General features: G+C 40.7%; 1 long non-coding RNA gene across 1 annotated transcript in view; it reads left to right on the plus strand.

Moving 5' to 3' along the window:
- Window positions 1-3,704: 3,704 nt before the first annotated feature.
- LOC131411434 (uncharacterized) overlaps window positions 3,705-13,318 on the plus strand; it is a 120,475-nt gene continuing 110,861 nt past the window's right edge. Inside the window, exon 1 of the long non-coding RNA XR_009221560.1 lies at window positions 3,705-3,936. This is a non-coding gene — a long non-coding RNA (uncharacterized LOC131411434). The remainder of the gene's footprint in view (window positions 3,937-13,318) is intronic.

The raw sequence follows: 13,318 nt of genomic DNA on the forward strand, positions 1-13,318 counted from the left end.
CTTCATTTTATTAATGTGGTGTATTACGTTGATTGATTTGCTAATGTTAAACCATCCCTGCATCCCTGGAATAAATCCCACTTGATCATGGTGTATAATCTTTTTAACGTATTGTTGTATGCGATTTGCTAGTATTTTGTTGAGGATTTTTGTATCGATGTTCATCAGTGATATGGGCCTGTAATTTTCTTTTTTTTTGTGTTGTCCTTGTCTGGTTTTGTTATCAGGGTAATGTCAGCTTCGTAGAATGAGTTAGGAAGCTTCCCCCCCTCCTCAATTTTTTGGAAGAGTTTGAGAAGGATAGGTATTAAGTCTTCTTTGAATGTTTGGTAGAATTCACCAGGGAAGCCGTCTGGTCTTGGACTTTTATTTTTGGGGAGGTTTGTGATTATTGTTTCTCTCTACTTACTGGTGATTGGTCTATTCAAATTCTCTACTTCTTCTTGATCCAGTTTTGGAAGGTTGTATGATTCTAAGAATTTATCCATTTCTTCCAGCTTGTCGAATTGGTTGGCATATAGCTTTTCATAGTATTCTCTTATAATCTTTTGTATTTCTGAGGTGTCTGTTGTAATTTATCCTCTTTCATTTCTGATTTTACTTATTTGTGCCTTTTCTCTTTTTTTCTTGGTGAGTCTAGCTAAAGGTTTGTCAATTTTGTTTATCTTTTCAAAGAGAACCAGCTCTTGGTTTTATTAATTTTTTCTATTGTTTTTTTGGTCTCTATTTCATTTATTTCTGCTCTGATTTTTGTTATTTCCCTTCTTCTACTGATTTTGGGCTTGGTTTGTTCTTCTTTTTCCAGTTCCTTTAGGTGCATTGCTAGATTATTTATTTGAGATTTTTCTTGTTTGTTGAGATAGGCCTGTATCACTATAAACTTCCCTCTTAGAACCGCTTTTGCTGTATCCCATAAATTCTGGCATGTCGTATTTTCATTTTCATTTGTCTCCAGGTATTTTTTGATTTCTTCTTTGATTTCTTCATTAACCCAGTCGTTGTTCAGTAGCATTTTGTTTAATCTCCACGTATTTGTGGTTTTTCTGATTTTCTTCCTATAGTTGATTTCTAGTTTCATACTGTTGTGGTCAGAAAAGATGCTTGGTATTATTTCAATCTTCTTAAATTTATGGAGACTTGTTTTGTGACCTAATACGTGATCAATCCTGGAGAATGTTCCATGTGCATTTGAAAAGAATGTGTATTCTTCGGTTTTTGGATGGAATGCTCTGTACATATCTACTAGGTCCATGTGTTCTAGCGTGTCGTTTAAGGCCAATGTTTCCTTATTGATCTTCTGTTTGGATGATCTATCCATTGGTGTAAGTGGAGTGTTAAAGTCCCCTACTATTATTGTGTTACTGTCTATTTCTGTTTTTATGTCTGTTAATAATTGCTTTATATATTTAGGTGCACCTACATTGGGTGCGTAGATATTTACAAGTGTTATATCCTCTTGTTGGATTGTTCCCTTGATCATTATGTAATGGCCTTCTTTGTCTCTTTTGACAGTTTTTGTTTGAAAGTCTATTTTGTCTGATATGAGTACTGCTACCTCAGCTTTCTTTTCATTGCCATTTGCGTGGAGTATCTTTTTCCATCCCTTCACTTTCAGTTTGTGAGTGTCTTTAGGTCTGAAGTGTGTCTCTTGTATGCAACATATATATGGGTCTTGTTTTTTTATGCAGTCAGCCACCCTATGCCTTTTAATTGGAGCATTTAGTCCATTGACATTTAAAGTACCTATTGATAAGTATGTACTTACTGCCATTTTTAACTTTTTTTTTTTTCTCAGTGTTTTAGTAGTCCTTCTCTGTTCCTTTCTTCTTCTATACAGAATTGATGGTCTCTTTGGTTTGACCTCTGTCTGAAAGCTCTACTCTTTAACTCCCCTCCTCCCTCCTTTTATGTTTTTGATATTATATCTAACCTCTTTTTTTGCATTTGTATCCATTACGTTCTTATCATGGAAGGTAGATAATTTTTCCTATTTGTGGTCTTCTCTTTTCCCCTTAAATCAGTCCCTTTAACATTTCTTGTAGCACTGGTTTCTTGGTGACAAACTCCTTTAATTTTTGCTTGTCTGGGAAAACTTTGATGTCTCCTTCCATTTTGAATGATAACCTTGCTGGGTAGAGTATTCTTGGCTGTAAGTTTTTTCCTTTTAGCACTTTAAATATATCATGCCATTCTCTTCTAGCCTGTAAGGTTTCTGCTGAGAAGTCAGCTGATAGCCTTATGGGGTTTCCTTTGTATGTAACTTGCCATTCTCTTGCGGCTTTTAGGATTCTCTCTTTATCTTTAATTCTGAACATTTTGATTATGATGTGTCTTGGTGTGGGCCTCTTTGGGTTTACCTTGTTTGGGGCTCTCTGTGCTTCCTGTACCTGGATGTCTGTTTCCTTCCTTAGGTTAGGGAAGTTTTCATCTATTATTTCTTGAAATAGATTCTCCGCCCCCTTGTCTCGCTCTACTCCTTCCGGGACACCTATAACACGGATGTTAGTGCGCTTGATGTTGTCCCAGCGGTCCCTTAGACTGTCCTCACTCTTTTTAATTCTTTTCTCTTTTACCTGTTCACCTTGGGTAATTTCTTCTAGTCTTTCGTCCAGCTCACAGATCCGTTCTTCTGTATCCTCTACTCTGCTTTTGAGTCCCTCTAATGAATTTTTCATTTCCAGTATTGTATTCTTCATTTCTGATTGATTCTTTTTTATATCTTCCATTTCTTTGTTGACATTCTCACTGAGTTCATCTATTCTTCTCCCCAGATCAGTGAGCATCCTTAACACTCTTAGTTTGAACTCTCTGTGGGGTAGGTTGCTCATTTCTGTTTCACTTAGTTCCTTTTCTGGGGTTTTGTCCTGTTGCCTTACTTGGAATGTATTCTTTTGCCTCCTCATTTTGCCTCTTTCCCTATGCTTGTGTCTACGTATTAGGTAGGTCAGCTACGTCTCCTGCTCTTGGATAGGTGACCTTATGTAAGTGATGGCTTAGGAGGCTTCCAGTGTGCTTCCCTCTGTTCTCAATGTTCCAGGGGTGACCCCTATGTGGGCCACGTGTGTCCTTCTGTTGTGGCCTGTTTGCTCTCCCTGTAGGCACCCAGGGAGGCCGAGTTATGCTCCTGGCCAGCTGTTGTAATGCTCAGCTGCTTGTAGTTGTTGTGGGCCCTTCAGTCTCTTTATCAGGTGTGGGGAGCCCCAGCACAGTTGGCTGCAAGTTCTAATACCACATTTGTGTTGCAGTATTTCTTTTAAGTGAGTAGGCCCCCAGCCTGGCAGGTAGTTAGGCTCAGGGCCTTACAATTGCTGTAAGCCTCTAGCCTATTAGGTCTCTTGTCAGCTCTCTGAGGATTGCAGCTGGGTGGGGCTGGCCTCAGGCACAGGAGCACCCAATTGTTTCAGGCTTTGGAAGGTGGGGCAAACCCCCTATGTGGGTCTTTGAGAAGCACAAGTCTTCTGCAGCTGACAAGCCCTGCCACCCACGAGTCCACACACACACAGTCAACACAGTCCTGCCCCCTGTGTGTGCCCCGACCTCCCCAAGAAGACCCAGTCTCTCCACGGAGGGAGCCCCACACACTCCGCCACCACCCCACAATCTCCACCCACTCCTTGTGCACACCCTGCCCCACTGAAGTCGGCTTAGTTGCCAGGCTGCAGAGAATCCAGTCACCAATCTATGCAGGCCCACAAGTTGCCTGAGGGCTTGTTGTTGGGTGGGGCCAGTCTCTAGGGTGGGCTGCCTGCCCTGGCTGAGCTGGATTAAATCCGTGCTCTAGTGGGTGGGGCAGACCCTGGGCTAGCAGGCCTCAGGGAGAACTCCAATGGCGTCTGTGTCAGCACGCCCACACCAGGCCACAACAATGGCCACCGCCAATGTCCCAGTCCCTGGAGAGGTCTCACCCCTCACCGAGATGCACTCAGGGCCTATTATGTGAGTCTCTTTTCACCACAGCACCGTGCACCTTTCTTTCTGGTGATTTTAGGATGCTTTCTGAAACGGGTGAGTTTGCGTGCTGGCCCTTTAAGAGCCAGTTTTAGTTTCTTTGTGAACCGGGTTTTCTGGGGGTGCTCCCCAATGCTTTAGTAGCAGGCAGTCAGATATTATGCCGCTGGTCTCGATTGCTCTGGGTCCACAAAATGCCCACAGTGGGGGTGCTCCCCGGCTCAGGGCCCCGTGCCTCCAGGGAGGGTGCGTACCTGTGAACTGCTCCTGGCGACTGTGAAGCTGGCGGCTTGTGAAGGCGGCGGTTTTCCTCCCCAGAAGCAAGTCTCTGCCTCTTCCACCTCAGTTAGGATTGTCCGTTGTTGCAGGAGTTCCTCTTATCCAGTTTTCAGTTCTGTCTCGGGTAATTTTTCCACGAGTAGTTGTAAATTGGCTGTGAATTGGCTGTGTCCACGGGAGGAGGTGAGTTCAGACTTTGCCTACGCTGCCATCTTGACTGGAGATCCAGAAAATGATTTTCTTGATTGTTAAAGATTTATGTCCCTTTCCACTTCAGATATATTATTAAAAAATTAAGAGCGATAAGAGTGGATTGTCGTGCTAATCTTAGTTAACATCAGGGAGATAGGTTTTAAGCTCGGGATAATTTGCTTTTATCTATTTCCATTTTGTTCTGCTGGGAGATAGAGATGGTATGCTGTGAGGTTTACATCTTCCTTTCAGAGGCACACTGATTACATGGAGCTGTGCTATTCAAAGTGTAGTGTGCGGACTCTGCTGGTCCACAAACTGCTTGTTACCATTCTGCAGTGAGATAAGTGGAGAAATTGAGAGTTGGCAAATAGAGGCATTTTATAGCAATTTGACACTGTCAAAACACCGTAGCATCCTAGTGAACTCATCTCCTTGAACATGATATAGATCAAAAATATCAGTTCACCAATATGAAAAATGAATTGCACGTGAAAACAAACAAAGCTCGTCTTCTACCATGAGATGGCTTGAGAAGCATTGATAGAGTGTATAGATTTTAGATATGTGACCTCAACATGGCAGTCTTCTGTAGGTCATATATTCTCTGTGCCTGAGAGTTTGAATGATTATTTCTGGAGATCTGAATGGCAGACTTGTTAATGACAATGTCCATGGTTTGCCCACATGTTGTAGGTCCTTGAAGGCTTTTCTTCTTCTGCCACGAGTCTATTGTCTAATAACGATTATGTGACTTCAAGAAAAAAGCACTGGCCAAATTCGTTAAGATACTTAATTTAACATGAAGCAACTGGAGAATCTTATAGCTAGTTCACTGAGGAGAAGTTTATATATGGTAACCTGATGCTGAGTTATTCTTACGTCTACGGTGTGTACCATTATTTTCTGTTAACACATTTGTGTGTGAGTGTGTATATGTGTGAGTGTTTGTGTGTGTTGTGGTGGCAGTGGGAATAGAGGGATCTGTTAACAGCATGGACATCTCTCATGACAGAAGCTACCTTATTATATCATTTTCTTCAAGGTGATGTTGGAAGTCAGACTATGATTTGGATTAATTTGCAATAACACAAACCATGGAGGCAAAATATCATAGTATCAATATATTTATATAGATATAGTAGATACTCATAATGTGAGGGGTGGAATAGGAATGGGGGAGGGGGTTGTTCACTTAAAGGCTCAGTTGTGCTCTAGAGGGAAGGGGTTTCTTGTGGGTCATCTGCCTTGGGAGTTGGTTACTGGTCAGTTCTCTTATACTATATGTCTGGTGGTGCTGGGTCTACATTTTGGCCCAGAGAGAAAGCTTTTGGCTTTCGTTCTTTAGAAGTTAGGTCTCAATAAGTGTGCAGGGGCAACGACAAGAATGTTGCGTACTATTCTTCATATGACAGGCATCTGCAGCAACCACATCCTCTCCTCTGGATAAGCAGGCAAAGGTGACCAAACCGGAATTTTTGCATCTCTAAGCAGCTTCTTTGTTTAATTCATGTTCTATTAAGCACCATATGGTACTCTTACCTACACCCAGGGGAATATTTATCAAAAGCTAAAAACTCCATACTTCAACAATAACTTAAATAAACATCATGTCTTAAAAAATATCTAAATGTAATAACTTTATGCTAACAGCTCATAAGGGACTCAAATTTCTGACCTATGATAATTTATGAAAGTACTATTAGTTAAAGAAATCTCAAACACTCCACCCCATTTCTATAACCTTGTGTGGAATACTATTTTCTGTGAAGTTGTAAATAATATAACAGGCTAACCAGATTTGCCTCTATAATTTTTCCAACATAATCAAGATTCCGTTTCAGAAGTATCACAGGTTAGGTGACTCAGAAAGCAGACTTGGAGATAGAGATTAATGAGTAGGAAATGTATTAGGAAGTACTCTTGGAATCAAACCTGTGGCAGGGAAGGGAGCAGGATTGGGCAGAGAGAGGGTTTGATATGTGATGCAGTTGCAACAGAAGCCTCAGTGGACCGCATAGGTTGCTTTGAAGCTGGAATGGGCCTTCAGAGTAGTCACAGGTTGAGGCTCAGGGCTGGGCCTTTATGGTAATGCGTTGATCATTTTTTGGATATGGACTATTCTGAGAAGAAGTGATCTTGGGGAAAGAGACTTTTCAGGTAAGGCAATTCCTGTGTCCTGGCAGCACTTCCAGCATCTGGGGATATAATTCCTCTTAGTATTAGTGGGGGATCTGGGCTGTGTATCTCAATGTTATAGGCTGAATTGTGTACCACTCAAATGCATATGTTGAAGTCCTAATCCCCAGTGGTTCAAAATGTAGCTGTTTTTGGAGATAAGGTCTTTAAAGAGGTGATTAAGTTAACCTTTAGAGTCTTTAGAGTGGGCCCTGATCCAATCTGACTGGTGTCCTTATAAGAAGAGAAAATTTGGACACATAGGGAGACACCAGACACATGCACTCACAGAGAGATGACCATGTGAGGACACAGTGAGAAGGCAGCCATCTGCAAGCCAAGGAGAGAGGCCTCAGAGGGAACCAAAGCTGTCGACACTCTGATCTTGGACTTCTAGTCTCTAGAACTGTGAGAAAATAAAATTCTGTTACATAAGCCACTCAGTCTGTGATATTTGTTATGGCAATCCTAGCAAATTGGTACACTCAGTATGTGCTAGATGCAGCCATATAAGAAGAGTTTTATAGTAAACTTGGTTTTTGTCATCAAGCATTCTGAGATTAATTCAAACTCTCTTTTTGTAGTTTGTTATAAGTATTAGGAGATACCTAACTAGTAGCACTCTTTTTTATCTTTATAGTAGGTATACTGATCTTATGTTGGTTTTGCATTGCTAACTTACCCCGATGTGTCATCTTTTAGTCATTTATTCAACTCCTGGAGTATGAGATCAGGATTCAATTCTAAATCAAAAAGCTGAATTTATTGCTTACTTAAGAAAGGGAGAACTATGTTTCTTTGGCACAATCTTTCCAAACAAAGAAGACTGCTAATCTTATATAGGATTGTTTGGAAGCACGGAGTTCGAGTGTTGGTGAACATTCAGTGGCAAGAGTGAGTTAACTCAGTTGGAGAGGCTGGGTCACTGTGGTGGAATGTTGTTGATGGGCTGAATTTCAGAGGCATGGTCATTGAAGTGAGGTTGTTGACTGGCTGGCTGTAAAAAGTAGGAGGGTGTCACTGATTGGCTGGCTTTCAGAAGTATGTTCATTGAAGTGAGTTATCATTGGTTGAGCAAATTTAATCCAGTTCTGGTTGTTACTTTTTACCATGACTATAAAACAATCAATCTCTTTCTTGGAGTGTGGAAACAGTGGCTTGCAAATAGTAAAAGTGTCAATAAATATTTGGTGAACTAATTGACAAGTGAAAGATACCAAATAGGCCTTTAAATACATGAGAATGGATTTCAGGGGAAAGTCTGGGTCTTCAGGAGTCATCACTATATAGCTGGGGTTTAAAGCCTGATTCTGGACAAGATCACCTTGACAGTATGTGTAGAAGGAAGAGGAAAAGTCTAAGTCATACCTCAGGCACGCAGGGTTTTGCAAAGTTTTCTTCTCTTTGACGTTGTAGTTCACAACCTCAGTAGTCTGAGAAAATTCAAAGATATTAATAAAGGTATAAAACGAATTGGCATATGGCCTATTTACTTCTGGCAATTCCTTGTGTTTGGATTGAGTCCCTTGTGACCATCCTCCACCTCAAGTGGCTGAGTACAAAGAAATGAGAAAAGCGATGGCAGGGTTCAGTGACCCCTTTTGAGTTGTAAGATAAAACTGAGTAAATCAGAAAGACCAACAAGTTTGTTCCCACCTTCCTCTCCCCAAATTGGAGCATGAATATAAAGTTTATTGAAAGAAAATGTCCTTTCCAGAGAGCAGAGATTACAGAAAAATAGTGTTAACACATAATCCCTTCCTTCCACTGGATGATGAGGGGCAGCTTTCAACTCTTCCTGCTTCAAAGGAGTGTTCCAAAGTATCTCTCAGGAAGCTTGGGGACAATCTGAGTGCAAGGTACTGCTGCCTACTTGTTGGTCTAGGAGTGTCCCAAAGGCAGATATTCACTATGTGGTCCTTCCACACTGGTCTTTAGGGAACAACAGCATGGCAGAGTTGGGAGAACACGCCTAGGAATAGTCTGAGTCCACCCCAATAGGTGGAGCAAGGATAGATGAGAAGTTTCCTGGGAGTTCACAGTGAGCATTGGAACGAGAGGAGGCAGGGCATATTGTCACCCCAGCAGACTGACAAAATGAAAGAAAAGTCAGTCTTGGTGGGACACACGCAGACCTATAACTAGACTGAAGGGAAGGAAGTGGTACTGCCTCCACTGCATTACTCATCCTGGGAAGCTATGCAATCAAATGTTGCATTAGAGAGCCAGCAACTGGCTGCCAGGACCAGCAACCAGACAGGATGCCTAGACTAGCGGCCACAGGCAGCCAAGGAGTGACCACAAAGCAGACACATAACATCTCCATTATTGGTGTGAAGGAGATCGCAGGGAAGACCCCTTTCCTCTGCTGCCAGTACTGCTAGGAAATGCATGAGGGTGAGCAGACCCCCAGGAGTTTAGAGTTACATAGGAGATAGAAGGAGGAAGCACAAGAAGAAGAGTTTTAAAATAGTCATTTCTTCATTTTCCAGTACCTGATTTGAATTAAAAATGTATTTCTAAATTGAATTTACTCAAGTGGGATGGACTAAGTGACTAGGCCTTGCAACTTAGAGCAAATATAAGAGAAAATGATCAAGACAGAGATGCAAAATTGACCAGGGTGAAGGAACATTGTGGAACAGTGTTTAGAATCACTATGCTTTGTTCTTTTCTTTTTGACTTTAAAATAGTGCCTGACATACAGTAAGAGCTCAATAAACATTTGCACCTCTTTGTAAATAACCCATTAAGTCATCTAGAGGCATCAAAATTCATCTAAGAATTAGAAACAATGTTCAGTTTGTTTTTTTACTTTTTTGCTGAGGAAGATTTGCCCTGAGCTAGCATCAGTGCAAATCTTCCTCTATTTTGTATGTGGGTCATTGCCACAGCATGGCTGGTGAGCGGAATAGGTCCATGCCCAGGATCCAGGCCTGGGCCACTGAAGTGGAGTGCATGGAAGTTAACCACTAAGCCACCAGGCTAGCCCCTGTTTTTTTATTTTTAAAGTCGGCTTTTGAAACTCACTCCAGAAACAATAGATTTGAAAAAACAAACTTTGATATGCAAGATATGAATTCTGTTAAAAGTAGAAAGACTCCTAAGAACTAAAGGAGGTCTTGAAGGAAGCAGGGTACTGACTTTACGCCATTGTGTTAAATTTAACAGAGAATAGGAGCAGGATGAAAGTCACCTGTGTTGGGAGCAGCAGTAGGAGGGTAATGGGACATGATGTTGGAGGAGCTCAGTGGTGTCTGGCGTAAGGCGCCTGAATGCAGGGGACGTGCTTGGAAAAACTACTGAATGTTATAGGTCACCAGCACCTGGGAGACACACAGATGTCTGTTTTCACTCGGTAAGCACTGCGTGCTGCCGCTGCTGAGTGGTCCCTTTAGCTGATCTGCTCGTGTTGCCTGTTTTCTTGCCTCTCAGTGGAAACTTGTCTGTTGTCTACGGATTATCTAGCAGAGGTGATGCGTTCCATGCTTACAGATTTTGATGAGTTCCATCAAAACTCTCCTTGTTGACTTCCTTTTTCCAATGCACAGGCCACACTGCAAAATAGCAAGTGAGGGCTATGACATCTAGACTGGTGGTGGTCTTATGGAAAGAAGGCTCTCAGCGTCAGTTCTTTGGTGGGTCTAGAGGGGGGAAACCCATCTCCATTACATGCTAAATTAATGCCTATTATATCTCCTTATGCTGTTTCTTATCTGCTGCCACTTCCCATCTCTGCTATCAAGATATTACCATCTTTCAAATCATCACAAAGTCCCCTCTTCTGTGAAAATCCATTCTCTGCTTCTCTTTCATTCCATGCTTTCCTGACTCTTGCACCAGTTTAAGTAAAGAAGGGAGTTTGTTAGCTCCACTATCCAAGGCAGAGGAGGCACAGGGATAGAAATGGGCCTTTGGAATGATTGCAACCCAGGGTTCAAATGTTGCTGTAATCTTCACTCTGCATCTTTTATTAATGCTTCATTTTGCAAATAGTATTAATTTTTCCAAGCCACTTCACTTCTTGAAGAAGAAACTCAGGATACCCTAAGAAATATGGATTATGTTTTTCCAGCTTCACCCCCAGAGAAAAGTAGAGTCTCCTTCCTTGATTCCAGTTCAATATAATGCTGTGAGAAGGACTCTGATTGCACTGGCGTGGGCTGTTTGCCCAGCCATGTGGTTACAGAGCTGGGGTAGAGATTGGCAGTCCCGAGCACAAGAGGGGAAAACTAAAGAATCATGATGTTTTTCCTGGAAAAGATAGGCCTACCGTACAAATCAAGCCTAGATAAATTAACTACAAGGAGTAAGTTAAATGATACTGTAGTGACTAGAAAATTATATCACATTTCACATAACCTTATTATAATACTTCCATATCTGATTGTTTGTGTTGTTAGATTACAAATATGAGGAGGGTATATTAGATCGGGAATTGAATCAGGTATTAGAACTTCTACAAGTTAGTAATTTATCTTTATATCTCAAGGCTCAGACTGAAATAAGATATATTTTCTATTTAACAAGTTAATGTAGGTATTACATCTCCAAACATTCAAATTATTTACGCATCATGTAATAAATAAAAAGACCTATTTGGTTTTGTCAGAAATTAACTGCATGATGTGTCCATAATGAAATCAATACAGTCAGTGACTTTTGAGTACTATTGATACTATTTTTTTTTTTTTTTGGTGAGGAAGATTGGTCGTGAGCTAACAACTGTTGCCAATCTTCCTCTTTTTGCTTGAGGAGGATTGTCGCTGAGCTAACATCTGTGCCAATCTTCCTCTATTTTGTATATGGGATGCCGCCACAGCAAGGCTTTTAGGAGCAGTGTGTAGGTCCACATCTGGGATCTGAACCCGTGAACATGGGCTGCTGAAACGGAGCATGTGAAGTTAACAACTGTACCACCAGGCAGGCACCAATACTATTTTGAAAAAATTCAAATAACGCACTTCCCTTGACACACAGCACAATTTTAGGTGAACTTCCTCTATCATCAATTAGTATGTGCACATAGAATCCCATACTTTTGTAAACAACAACAAAATCAGTTTAGGTTCATGTAGCAGTTAGAATAAGTTATAGAATGGCTCTTTCTCAGTTTTTCAGATTTTACCAAATGTTTCTATAAAACAAGGAAGCAGATGTTTGAGTGATGTATAAAGCCAGTCTTGTGATTTTGTAGTCACCCTTCACAATTTGCAGCTGTATTTCTCACTATCATGTCTATGAGGAAGACCAATACTGAAAGTCTTGCACTCAAAGCTGTGGTGGGATTTGTGTTCGACTGTAAATTCAGAGCAACTGTCGATGATCATTATCACATATAAAATTGTCAAATTTTAGTTGAATGCTTTACTTGTAAAGATGGTTGCACTGATGGTAACCCTTACAGCTAAATTTAATTTTACAATGGCCATTAAGTGACTAAATAACTCATTTGCAAAGGTCCAATTTGTAATGTGATTGGGGGGAAATGAGATCCTAGTATTTTTAAAATTTGCATATAAAATCTGAAGATTAAAATGTAGTTCCTGTGTGTGTGTGTGTGTGTGTGTGTGTGTGCACGCGCTCACGAGTGTGTTTTGATAAAGAATACTCATTCCAGGGTGGTCTAGGAGAATTTCCTTTTTGATTTAGAGAAATGAAGCTGACCTTTATATTTTACAGTTTTGTTTTTTTTTTTAGCTAGACAACAATTTATGGCACCTAATTATTGTACAAGAAGCAGTCAAGGAAAAAAAATGTCCCATCATAAATATCAACAAAAAAATCAGGATGTCTTCCCACAAGTGGTTTTTTACACCCTCTAACTCACGCATGTCATTCTAGTGACAGCTGTGGATTCAGAATTGAGAAAACAATAACAAAGCTTAATGAGATTTGTAAATTATTATAATAAAAAAACCCTTCAAGCAGCCAAACTCATTTTTGCAGTCATTTAAAACTCTATTGCAGAAGGGATTTGATTTAGAATAAATAACATTTTTCTTTCCCTCAAAGAGACAGGAAATTTAACAGATTTTTCTGTGTACAAATTGTTAAAAATCTCTTATAGTTGAGTGTGGTAGGCTGAATAAGCCCCAACACACCCCCGAATATTTTCCACATCCTAATCCCTGGAATCTGTGAATATGTTACCTTACATGGTAAAAGGGACTTTGTAGATATGATTAAGTTAAGGATCTTGATATGGGATATTATCCTTGATTCTCTGGATGGGTTCAATGTAGTCACAAGGGTCCTTATAAGAGGGAAGCAGAGCAGAGTCACTAGTAGGAGATGTGACAAAGGAAGCAAGAGATTAGAATGATGCCGGGAAGGAGCCACAAACTAAGGAACACAAGTGGCTTCTAGAAGCTGGAAAAGGCAAGGAAATGGATTCTCTCCTGGAGTCATCAGAAGGAACCAATCCTGTGGACCCCTTGATTTTAGCTCCAAAATACTCATTTTGGATTTCTGACCTCCAGAAGTGTAAGAGAACACATTTTGTTGTTTTTAGTCCCTAACTTTGTTGTAGTTTGTTACAGTAGCAATAGGAAACTCATACAGTGAATGAATGCTATGGCATTTACACAGAATTTCTTTTGTACCATGTGGTGTGCAAGAGTGAAAAACTGAGGGGTAGGACCAATAAATTTATTCTAATACCAATCACCTTAAGAATAGGGCTTCCTTTCTGACAGCTGAATTGATCCAAGTGGATTGT

This window comes from Diceros bicornis, chromosome 11 (assembly GCF_020826845.1).
Source record: "Diceros bicornis minor isolate mBicDic1 chromosome 11, mDicBic1.mat.cur, whole genome shotgun sequence".
Classification (NCBI taxonomy): Eukaryota; Metazoa; Chordata; class Mammalia; order Perissodactyla; family Rhinocerotidae; genus Diceros; species Diceros bicornis.